This window comes from Arachis ipaensis, chromosome B03, assembly GCF_000816755.2.
Source record: "Arachis ipaensis cultivar K30076 chromosome B03, Araip1.1, whole genome shotgun sequence".
NCBI classification, from domain to species: Eukaryota; Viridiplantae; Streptophyta; class Magnoliopsida; order Fabales; family Fabaceae; genus Arachis; species Arachis ipaensis.
The window spans coordinates 62644713-62656382 of record NC_029787.2 but is presented as its reverse complement, the minus strand read 5'-3'; the positions used below and the strand labels follow the sequence as shown (position 1 = coordinate 62656382).

The following is an 11670-nucleotide window of genomic DNA, read 5'->3' as shown; positions in this document are numbered from 1 at the left end:
AGAATGGTAACATGGCAAACCAGATTCATTCATAAGCTCACACCACTCCCCTATGATATGTGTTGCGTACTCAGGTTTGAGACTTGATTAGGGTCAATAGTGGATGAGAACTCTTAATATTTTGTGTATAACTGTGTGTGTAGCATAGGTGTGTGTTGTGATATTATAATACTCAAAATTATAGGCTATCCAATTTATGACAAAAAAAAAACAATTAGAAAACTGAAATATAAAACGAGTAACATGGTGAATATGCAGCTAGCATACATAGTAATTAAAATATTTAATAATTGGACTTACAATGTTCCAGCGAATTGTGTGCTAAGATAAGCTTGGTCTTCAGGGAAGAACCTGGCAAGGCCAAAGTCTCCAATCTTGGGATGAAACTTATGATCAAGAAGAATGTTGCTTGCTTTGATGTCTCGGTGAACAATTCTTAGATGTGAATCCTCATGAAGGTACTGCAATCCCCTTGCCACGCCTAGAACAATTTGGAACCTAGTGCTCCAATTCAGGAATCGATCAGCATTGTTCCCTGCATGAGGGGAACATTCAAAGTTTCAATTTGCTCTGTTTAACCAATCCTAAGCTCTTGTGGGAATTAAAAAAGAAGGGATACCATATATGAAGAGGTCCAAACTTCTGTATTCACAATCCTAACCATCCTTCACAATCCAGTATTCACCCACAGGCACAGAAATTCAGCAAAAATTAATGAAATTGAAAGTTCAAACGCTCCCCTTCCATCTCTTCCAGTCCAATACAACTCCTAAAATATATTGTTGCCTACAGAGACATCGAAATTAAAATTGAAATGAGAATGAAATGAAAGTTGAAGAGGAAGAGAGAGAGAGATAGAGGTTAGGAGTACGGACAGGAGCACAGCAAGCCCTAGCTGCGGCGGCGGCTTCAATCGACCCCAGGAGCGACGACAGTGCACGGCGGAACAGCCTCCTCTCTTGCGTCGCATCTTCGTCCTCTCTCTCCATCTCGTCTGCAAATCGTCTCTCTCTCCCCTCCGGGCTCCCTGCTCCGCGACGGCAATGGCGGCGGCTGCAGCGACGTTGCGGCGGTGACCCCCTCTCACTCTCTATTCTCTCGATCGCGCTCTCTCATCTCCGTCTCCCTCCTCTCCTCCCTCTGGTTCACTCTTTCTCTCAGATCTGGGTGTGTGTGTGTGAAAGGGGGGCGTGGTGGCAGTGGTGAGTGATGGTGAGAATGAGTGTGAGTGTGTGGGTGTGTTAGGGTTAGGGTTTTCAACAATTAATTCGAAGGTGAAGGTGATTTGCGAAGGTGAGGGGCGAAACTTTTTTTCTGATCAGAAGGTGAAAGTGAGGGTATTCGAAGGTGAGTGATTTGGTGATAAGGAAAAGAAAAATTACTAAGTGTTTGGGTGCATTTGGCCTAGATATATTAGGCTACGTTTTTAAAGTGCACCCAAAACTTAACAAATAGGCTACCCTTTAAAAGCGTCTCCTTTGATATGAAAAGTGAACTTATAGATATTAACCTACGGCTACGCTTTATAAGTGATTTCTATAATACCTAAGGCTACGCTTTTTAAATGATGCCGCATTTGTGTATCCTTTTCTCTTATAAAAAGGCAACACGGAGAAAAGCGTAGCCTATTCTATGAATAGGCTACGCTTTTCAAATGTAGCTTAAAAAAAGTGTGGCTGAATGGGTATTTTTCTTGTAGTGTTAGATTTTATTGTTGTTATCCATTTACTATGCTTTTCTTTAGTGCCTTCCAAGTGTCTGATGAAATGTTTAGTTAGATTTTAGTGTAGATTTTGTTCCTCTTGGCCTAGGTGGAGTAATTAGTGACGCTTGAGTTATCTAAATCCTTTGTTGATTGACAATTAGAAGTTGCTAATTGATTTGGATACCACTAAAGCTAGTCTTTCCCTTAGGAGTTGGCTAGGACTTGTGGAATCAAGTTGATTCCTCCACTTGACTTTCCTCTATGGTTAGAGGTTAACTAAGTGGTAGGAATGGACAACTTGTGGTCACAATTGAGGAGGATAACTAGGATAGGACTTCTAGTTCTCATATCTAGCCAAGAGCTTTGTTAGTTATTAGTTTATTTTCTTTGCCATTTATATTTCTTGTCTAAAATCTCAAAAACCCCAAACATACTCCAAAACCAATAACAAGAACACTTTATTGTAATTACTAGGGAGAACGACCTGAGGTTCAATACTTCGGTTTATAAATTTAAGGGTTTGTACTTGTGACAAACAATCTTTTGTATGAAAGGATTAATGTTGGTTTAGAAACTATACTTGCATCGAGAATTCATTTGTGAAATTCTAAACCATCAAGAGTCCATTCATCAGTCCCATCCTAACTCAATGATAATGAAGTACAAAAAGTAAAGAATAATGAATAAGGAAGGACTAAAGTACTAATCTTGTGTGTGGAACAAATATGACCATTAATGTTAAACAAGTCACGAAGCACCAAAACAATGCAAGAGATTCTCAATAATTGAGTAAGAGAATTCAATACCATTATTAAAATGAGAAACTTAGAAAATAAAATAAAAACAGGCTATAAAAACAAAATTGTTCCAATTCAAAGCAACTTCCCTCATTCTCCACCAATCTCTCCTTCATGTTATGCTCTTCATTTGTTTCTCCACATGTAGCCATGGGAGTTCCTTGAGTGTTCAAGCATTAGGATGCTAACCAGTTTACCACCTCGTCCAAGGCGGCCGTGAATTGTTCCACATCACTTTTCATCTCCTCTTGTCCTTGAACAAGAATATTAAGGATGTCATCCATTGGAGGTTGGGGTGGATGGAAGGGTTCATCAATTTGGGGAAAGGATTCGTAGTAGGAAGGTGGTTCCTCTTGGTATAGTTGTGGTGGTTCAATACTTTCCGCTCTTTCCACTTGTTGCACAACACGCTCCATAGTTGCTTGAAATTCATCCAATGCTTCCTTGAGACGATCCCTTGACTCTTGTTCCTCTTAAATGTCATGAGTAGGGTCATATGACTCTTGGATCAATATACATGAGTATTCTTCCATGGGAGGTTGTGGTGAAAAGTAGAGTTCATCTTGTGGTTGAAAATTTTCATACATTGGAGGTGGTTCATCTTGGTCATAGTATGGAGGAGGTAGCTCTTGAAAATGTTGATGTTAGAAAGGTGGTGGCTCTATATGTGATTCATATGGCTCATATTGTTGTTGGAATGGTGGATATGGATTAGGGACATATGAAGGTGGTTGGTAAGAAGGGGCTTGTAAGTATGGTTGAGGGTTATGTTGGGGATATAGTTCATGGGCATATGGTGGTGGTTCTTGAAAGTCGCAAAGAGATTCACCATAGCCATTGGATTGATATGCATCATAGAATAGCTCTTGTTCATGGTACATTGGTGGAGGTTGTTGCCATGAAGATTGATCATATGCATATGGCTCCTCCCACCTTTGATTGTCCCATCCTTGATACACATCCTCATTGAAGCTCTCATTGCCTACAACATAGTTAGAACCAAACTCAAAGCCAAAGTGAGAATTCATAATGAAAAGAGAAAATAAGAACAAAAGCTAATAAGAAGTAATGAAACAAAATCCTAAAACTAGCAAAAACTAACAAGCATTCCAAAAAATCAAGCTATTCACAATATTCACATTTATACAATAACCAATAACATAACACCATTGCAACTCCCCGGCAACGGTGTGATAAACCATTATTTTATGGTTTACATTGTGTTTAATTGTGTGGTTTTATCAAATCTTTACCCACTTATTCATTAAATAAGCATGCATTTATAATTCCTTCCTAAAAATACTTTATGGTTGAAAACTTGCTTCTTAGAAACTTTTAATTTTGTATTTTAAATTCTCCTTTATTCCATTCAATGCCGTGATCTGTTTGTTGAGTGTTTCATGCTTTATAGGGCATGAATGACTTGGAGATTAGAAAGGAAGCTTGCAAAAATGGAAGGAACACAAGAAATTAAGGAGATAACCAGCGAGAAGTGACGCGAACGCATGGCTCACGCGACCGCGCGACATAAAGGAAATTGCAGTGATGCGGACGCATGGCTCATGTGACCGCACAGATTGGAAACTACACGAGTGACGCGAAGGCGTGGACGATGCGCACGCGTGGCAAGGCGAAATGCTGGATGACGCGAATGCCTGTACGACGCGATCACGTGACATGCGCGATCTGTAGAATCTGCAGAATTTGCTGGGAGCGATTTTGGGCCCTGTTTTAACCCAGTTTTCGGCCCAGAAAAGCAGATTAGAGCCAGGGAACATGCAGATACAAAGAACAACATTCATTCCGCATAATTTTTAGTTTTAGATTGGATTTTACCTCTCCTCTAGGTTTTCTCTCTAAACATTCATAGTTCTTAAGATTTTGATTTTATTGCTTTTTGGATTGTGATATTGAGAAGAGTTATTACCTCCATCAAGACTTCGTCATTCTAGTTTGTTTCCTTACTTGTCACTTACTCTTTCATGTCCTTTATTTACTCAGAGTTACTCTTGGATTATTTCTAGAATTTATTTATACAAGAACTATTTTTATTTTTAATTGATCCTTTTTATTATTATTTATTATGTCTTTCAGTATTTCTCTTCCTTATTTTGTGAAATTTACATTCATAATGAGCGAGTAGTTCCATAACTTGATTGGGAGATGATTGAAGGAAACCTTGAGTTGGATTACTCAAGAGAAAAATTGTAATTGGGTTTATTGTTGGATCGCCCTCTAGTCATTGACACTAGTCCTTCTCAAGGGAGAGGATTAGGACTTGTCACAAGAAATAGCTTTCCAACTTGCTTGACTTTCCTCTACCTAGTAAAGGATAACTAAACAGAACAACCTTCAATTATCAATTAATCTTGAGAGTACTCCAACAAGAATAGGACTTCCAAATAATCCACTCCCAGTCAAGGTTTTTATTTAAACTTTACATAAATTCTCCAATTTAATTTCTTGTTTATCAACTCAAACCATTTTTGAAAACATCTGATTAATAAAGTAGCACATCTTTCTGCAACTCGTTGGGAGACGACCTGGGATTCATACCCCCAGTATTTTAATTTTAATTTTAATTTTTTGACAACCCTTCTAAATTGATAAACGGATTTTCGGTTAGTTAAGAACTGTACTTGCAACATATCTCTTATAATAATTTCTTAACTCGCCAATTTTCGCCACGTCACGGTGCCATTTTGATGAATGGATTTTTGATGGTATAGAATTTCACTAATGAAATCTCGTTGCAAGTATAGTTTCTAAACCAATCAATAATCCTTTCATACAAAAATTTGTTTGTCACAAGTACAAACCCCTAAAATCTATAAACCGAAGTATTTAAACCTCGGGTCGTTCTCCCTAGGAATTGCAATAAAATGTTCTTGTTATTGGTTATAAGTTATGTTTGGGGTTTTGATAAGAGACATGAAAGATAAATGACAAGGAAGTAAACTAATGGCTAAAAAGGTCTTGGCAAGGGTTGGTGGTCAAGGATCTCTATCCCTATCACTAACCACAACATGAGAATTGGCAAGGATCAATCCCATTAAATCATCCTCTAACCAGTAAAGGAAAGTCAAATGAGCTATATCAATCCAAGTACATAAGTCCTAGCTCTCCACCAATTCAATTAGTGAGACCTAGAGTTAATGGCTCCCAATCATCAATTACTTGGACATTAGTAACTCAAGAGTTCCTAAGTTACCTTCCCAAGCCAAGAGCATAAAATTCTACTCTAACATCCTTGCAAGTATTTCATCAAACACTTGGAAGGCATAAAAAGAAAACATAGTAAAATTGCAAGAAAAGTAAATCTACTACTCAATATTGTAAGGAATTAAACAACAACAAATCAAATAAACATGAAAGGAAATCAAAACATGAATTGTATTAAAAAGGAAAATAGGAGAAACAAAAGTGCATCAACATCAAAGTAGAGAACTACAAAAATTAAATGCTAAACTAGAGAAGAGATGTAGAAGAAGAAGAATTACAAAAGGAAAAGTGAATCAAAGCATGAAATTAACCTAGATCTAAGAATTTCTAATCTAGATCTAACCTAATCCTAATTCTAGAGAGAAGTGAGAGTTTCTCTCTCTAAAACTAACTTTCACTCCTAAAACTAAACTAAAACTAACTAAGTGTCTAAGTGTCTCATCCCCCTTCAATCCTTGGGTTAAATAGCATCAGAAATGAGTTAGATTGGGCCCAAAAATGCTCCCAAAATCGCTGGCCACGAGTTGCATTAAATGAATCATGTGCAACATCGGCGTGTACGCGTACAGTGCGTGTACGCATCCCTAGATGCACAGTAACTATGGCAAATCTTATCAATTTGAAGTCCCGGATGTTAGCTTTCCAACGCAACTAGAACCGCGTCATTTGGACCTCTGTAGCTCAAGTTATGGTCGATTAAGTGCGAAGAGGTCGGGCTTGACAGCTTTGTGATTCCTTCATTTCTTCATGAGTTCTCCATTTCTACATGCTTTTTCTTCATTCCCTTGATCCAATCCTTATCTCCTAAACCTGAAATCACTTAACAAACATATTAAGGCATCTAATGGAATCAAGGTGAATTAAATTTAGTTATATTAAGACCTAAAAAGCATGTTTTCACTTTTAAACACAATTAAAGGAGAATAACAAAAACTATGCTATTTCATTGGATACATGGGAGAAAATTTTACAAAACCCTCTAAATTCAACACAAGATAAATCCTAAAATCGGGGTTTATCAGACTCTGGCGACGGAAACTTACATTCAATGACAATAAAGCTTCTGGAATCTCAAAAGAAACGAAACCCAAAACTTGAAACCTTTCGAGCAACGGATCTCGTCGATAACAGCTTCATTCATCGGCAACAGAGGCATACACAGCGGCCACAGGCTCTAGTAGCAGCGGATATGGTGGTGACAGGTCCTTCAATGGTAGCAGAACGCGACATCCCCTCTCCTCTCTCGCATTCGGACTCCCGACGGCAACGGACTTCACGGCGAAGTGACTGCGGCGGCATGAGTCCCACAAAGATGACGACAAGCTGGACGTCCTAGCGGCGGCGAGCTTCTCCCTCCCCGGCGCTCTCTTCCTCTCTCTCAGATCTCCCTCTCTTCCCCCTTCACCCTTTCTGTGGCTCCCTTCTCCTCTCATCCCTTTCTTTCTTTCTTTCTGTTTCTGATGGGTGTGTGCGTGTGTTTTGGTTGGGCAAAAAAGGGGGCTACGGCTATTGTTTGTGTTTGGGGGTTAGGGTTCAATTTGGTAAAAGTTAGGGTTAGGGTTTGTGTATTGTAATTGGGGATTTGGGTTAACTAGGGTTTGGAAATTTCTAAATCAATTTAGGTTATATGGTATGACTTTAAATCGTCAATAGAAAAATAATCTAAAATTATAGAGTTTGGATAAAAATCTTAATTTATTTCAAATCCAGTTAATCAAAACTACCTTTAATTATCCTCAATAAAATAAAATAATTTATGAATTTAAAGCTGTAAATAAAATTACTTATTTGTGTCTTCTAGAACTCCAATTGGCCAAACTCAAATAGAAGGGGATCTACGTTACCATCAACTTCTATCGAACAAAAATGACCCTAACACGTAAAAGAGGAGGATACAAACACTTTTATCAGATTGAATTTTTTATTTGAATTTTGGAGCTTAAGAAATCAAAACTAAAAACTCGTGGGGGGTTACGGTTTTCTCAAGGAACGCTTTCGGTCTTTCTCTCTTTCTTTTTGAAAGTTCAATTCGGTTATGAGATGGAAAAAGAAGATTAGAGGATGATAGTATAATTGAACAAGGGATATATGTCAAAAGGGAGGGGGGGGTATGTGTCACGTTTGTTTTTTTGTTTCTTTTCCCTTTTTGTCTTTCTTAATCCATTCGGTCACCATGAATGGCACTTCTCAAAGGATAATAGCATTATGATTAAGTGCCTTTGGTTAATAAAGTAAGGAGATATGTGTTATGGTTTTACTTCCTTTGGTTTCCTAATGCATTCGGCCAAGAAAGGAGTGAAATGAATATTAAGTAATTATGCGAATTAAAAGACATATGTTGAGTTAAATAATAATAATAATAATAATAATAATAATAATAACAATAATAATAATAATAATATATAAGGTTAAATATATATGAGTTACTAATATAAATGACATTAGTAACTTAAGAATAAAAGATATCTGATGAAACATTAGCAACTCTAAGCTCATCAAAAAATACCGATAATTAATTATATCGGCAAAAATCGGACTTGATAATAATATTAATATTATTATCTAGACTCTATTATAATTAGAGCAAATAAAATAAATAAATAACATAATAATAAAATTATATTACCCTTTATTTTACTTCGGGATTCAAAGTCGACTCGTCAAAATAAAACTAATCGCTTTAAAATATTATTTTAAGAAAAACTCACGTTAGTACAAAAATTAGAGTTGTTACAAAATCTGCTTGCCCAAGAGGTAAACCGCATCGAGGGCCCCCATGTAGCAGTTGATGTAGAATTCACAGACCTAAGATGCGTTCACCTCCACCAGTTCCCTATCCAGAAACACCCATCCCCACTGACCAATCCGATCATTAGTGAACTTTCTCAGCCCAGCAGTGATCTAGAGCTTTCACTCAACATGGAGGCTCTTTTTTGGAAATTTGGGGAACTTCAGTTTTGAGTAGAGGTTGGAGAACTTAGATGGATCGGTAGGAGGTGTTGTAACACCCTTGATAAGCGGATATTTTATACGCTTTTTGCCATCATTTTCATATAGTTTTTAGCATATTTTGTTTAAGTTTCATTATGTTTTCATAATTTTAGTGTAAAATTCATATTTTTGGATTCAACTTTGAGTTTTTGTATTTTTATGCAATTTCAGTTATTTTCTGGTTGAAATTGAGGAGCTAGAGCAAAAGTCTGATTCAGAGACAGAGAAAGTGCTGCAGATGTTGTCAGGATCTGATCTCCTTGCACTCGAAAGAGCTTTTCTAGAGCTAAAGAAGTCCAAATGGAGCGTTCTCAACGGCTATAGAAAGCTAACATCCAGGGATTTCCAGAAATATATAATAGTCTATACTTTGCTTCATAATTGAATGCCCAAAACTGGTATTCAACGCCAGCCATCTGCCCCATTCTGGCCTCCAATGCCTAAGAAGGTACCCCAAGCCAACGTTCAATACCCTAGAACCCTCCTAGCACATGGCTTACTCGTTTGCTCAGCCCAAACACTCACCAAGTGGGCTCCAGAAGTAGATTTTTGCACTAAAAGACTGTTTTACCCTTTATATGTAATCCTTAGTAATTAGTCTAGTATTTATTTGAGAACTTTCATATTTTTCAAGAAACCTTTTGACACTTTACATGTTTCACATTGTATTTTCTATCAGTATGAGTCTCTAAACCTCCTAGGTTGAGAGGAGGAGCTCTGCTGAGTTTTATGGATTAATAAAGTATTATTGTTCTATCTTCAATCCGTGTTTGATTCTCTATTCTAAGATGTATCTTCAATCTTCATCCTTATGAATACGTTGAACCAGCACAAGGTTATCTCATTCTACATGGGTTCAGAGTAAGTCTTTCATCTGACAATGATGAACCACTAGCTTGATTATACATCTCTTAGACGGCCAATCCACGACTTCGTTGGGGATTTCTTGAGACATCAGTTCAGTCGAGGTATGGGGAGATTAGAGTCTTTGAGGTAGAGGCTAGGACCAAAGGCGCAACATTCTCGGATCCAGAAGATTCGACCTTGTTTGTGGCATTTTGAGTAGGATCATCAAGGGGAATGAACTGCAGGAGCTCCACCCTCAATCAGACTAGATCCGCACTAACCCTGGGGTTTAGCATTTGAGGAGAATCGGTGACCTCTCAAGAAAGGCGTTGATCAATGATAAACCACTATTTTGCAGTTTATTTTGTACTGAATTGAGTGGATTTTGCCAACTATTCTCACTCTTATTCATATAAATTGCATGGTTTTACAAATCCTTCCTAATTTTGTGCTATAATTGAAAACATGCTTCTTTGGCCTTAAATTTGCTAATTTTAATCATCTCTTATTACCATTCGATGCCATGATATGTTTGTTAAGTGTTTTCAGGTTTTCCAGGGCAGGAATGACTTAGGGGATGGAAAGGAAGCATGCAAAAGTGGAAGGAACACAAGAAATTGAGAATTTCAGAAGCTGGCGGCGACGCGTACGCATGGACGACACGTACGGGTGACTGGTGGAGCAGACATACGACGCGCACGCGTGGCTGACACGTACGCGTGGCCAAATGCAAGGTTCAACAACGCGTACATGTAGCCGACGCGTACGCGTGACAGTGTCACGTGCTGCATTAAACAAAAGACGTTGGGGGCAATTTTTGGGCTGCTTTTGGCCTAGTTTCAAGCCCGAAAACACAGATTATAGGCTGGGGAGTGGAGCTGGATGAGTGATTAACTAACTTTTATTCACATAATTATTAGGTTTGGAGATGTAATTTTCTAGAGAGAGAGAGGCTCTCTCCTCTCTCTAGGTTTTAGGGTTTTTATTCTTCTTATTTCTCGAATTCAGATTTCTACCTTTAATTTAGTTTTCTTCTACTTTTATTTGTTCTAGTACTTTAGTTATCTACTTCTATCATTGATTCCTTTATGTTGCCAATTTAGTTTATGAATTCTTCTTATGTCCTTTAATCCATATTAATGCAATTTATGTTTTTATGTTTATGATTGCTTTCTTTAATTTGTTCTTATTGTTTCCTCTTGCAATTGTTAGCCTTAGAGTTTGCTATGTCTTATTACTTTTCTGTGTTTTTCTTTTGTGCCTTCCAAGTGTTTGATAAAATGCTTGGTTGGATTTTAAATTAGATTTTTATGTTCTTGACTAGGATCGATTAATTAGAGACTCTTGAGTTGCCAAAGTCTCTTGTTGATTGGTAATTGGAGATCGCCGGTTAACTTGAACTTCACCAAAGCTAGTCTCTCACTATGAGTTGACTAGGAGTTGTGAACTCAAGTTGATTGTATGCACTTGACCTTCCTCCATGGTTAGAGGTTGACTAAGTGAAGGCAATTCCCATTTACCATCATAATTGACGATCATAATAAGGATAGGACTTCTAATTCTCAATCTTTGCTAAGAGCTTTCTTAGTTATTAGTTTATTTTTCTCGCAATCTATATTTTCTTGTTCCTTATTTCAGAAACCCCAAAATTATACTTTTCTATAACGAATAATAAACTACACTTCCCTTCAATTCCTTGAGAGACGACCCGAGGTTTAAATACTTTGGTTTTACTAGGTTTGCTTAAGTGACAAACAATCTAAACATTGACCGAGGATAATTTGTTGGTTTAGAACTATACTTGCAGTGCGATATTTTTGTGGAAATCTTTACCAACAATTTTCTTCCGTTCATCACATATAGCCTGCCATAGAAGAAGTCAATCACAGCTGGAGTAGACAGTAAAGCCAAATTGATCCAGAAGAATAAAACATCTCCGAAGCCTTAACCATCTTCTTATCATTGCATTCACCATCAACTGAGTAACGTTATCTTTATTTTACTTTTATGCGTTTTAAACAACCAACCAACTGTTCTATCTGCCTGACTAAGATCTACAAGATAACCATAGCTTGCTTTAAATTACAATCCTCGTGGGATCAACCCCGA

General features: G+C 37.5%; 1 long non-coding RNA gene across 1 annotated transcript; it reads right to left on the bottom strand.

Annotated features, from left to right (window-relative positions):
* LOC110270177 lies at window positions 270-1294 on the bottom strand. Its single transcript, XR_002359394.1, has 3 exons — window positions 876-1294; window positions 620-786; window positions 270-535 (listed from the first exon to the last, which is right to left on the bottom strand). It is a non-coding gene; the product is annotated as an uncharacterized LOC110270177 (long non-coding RNA).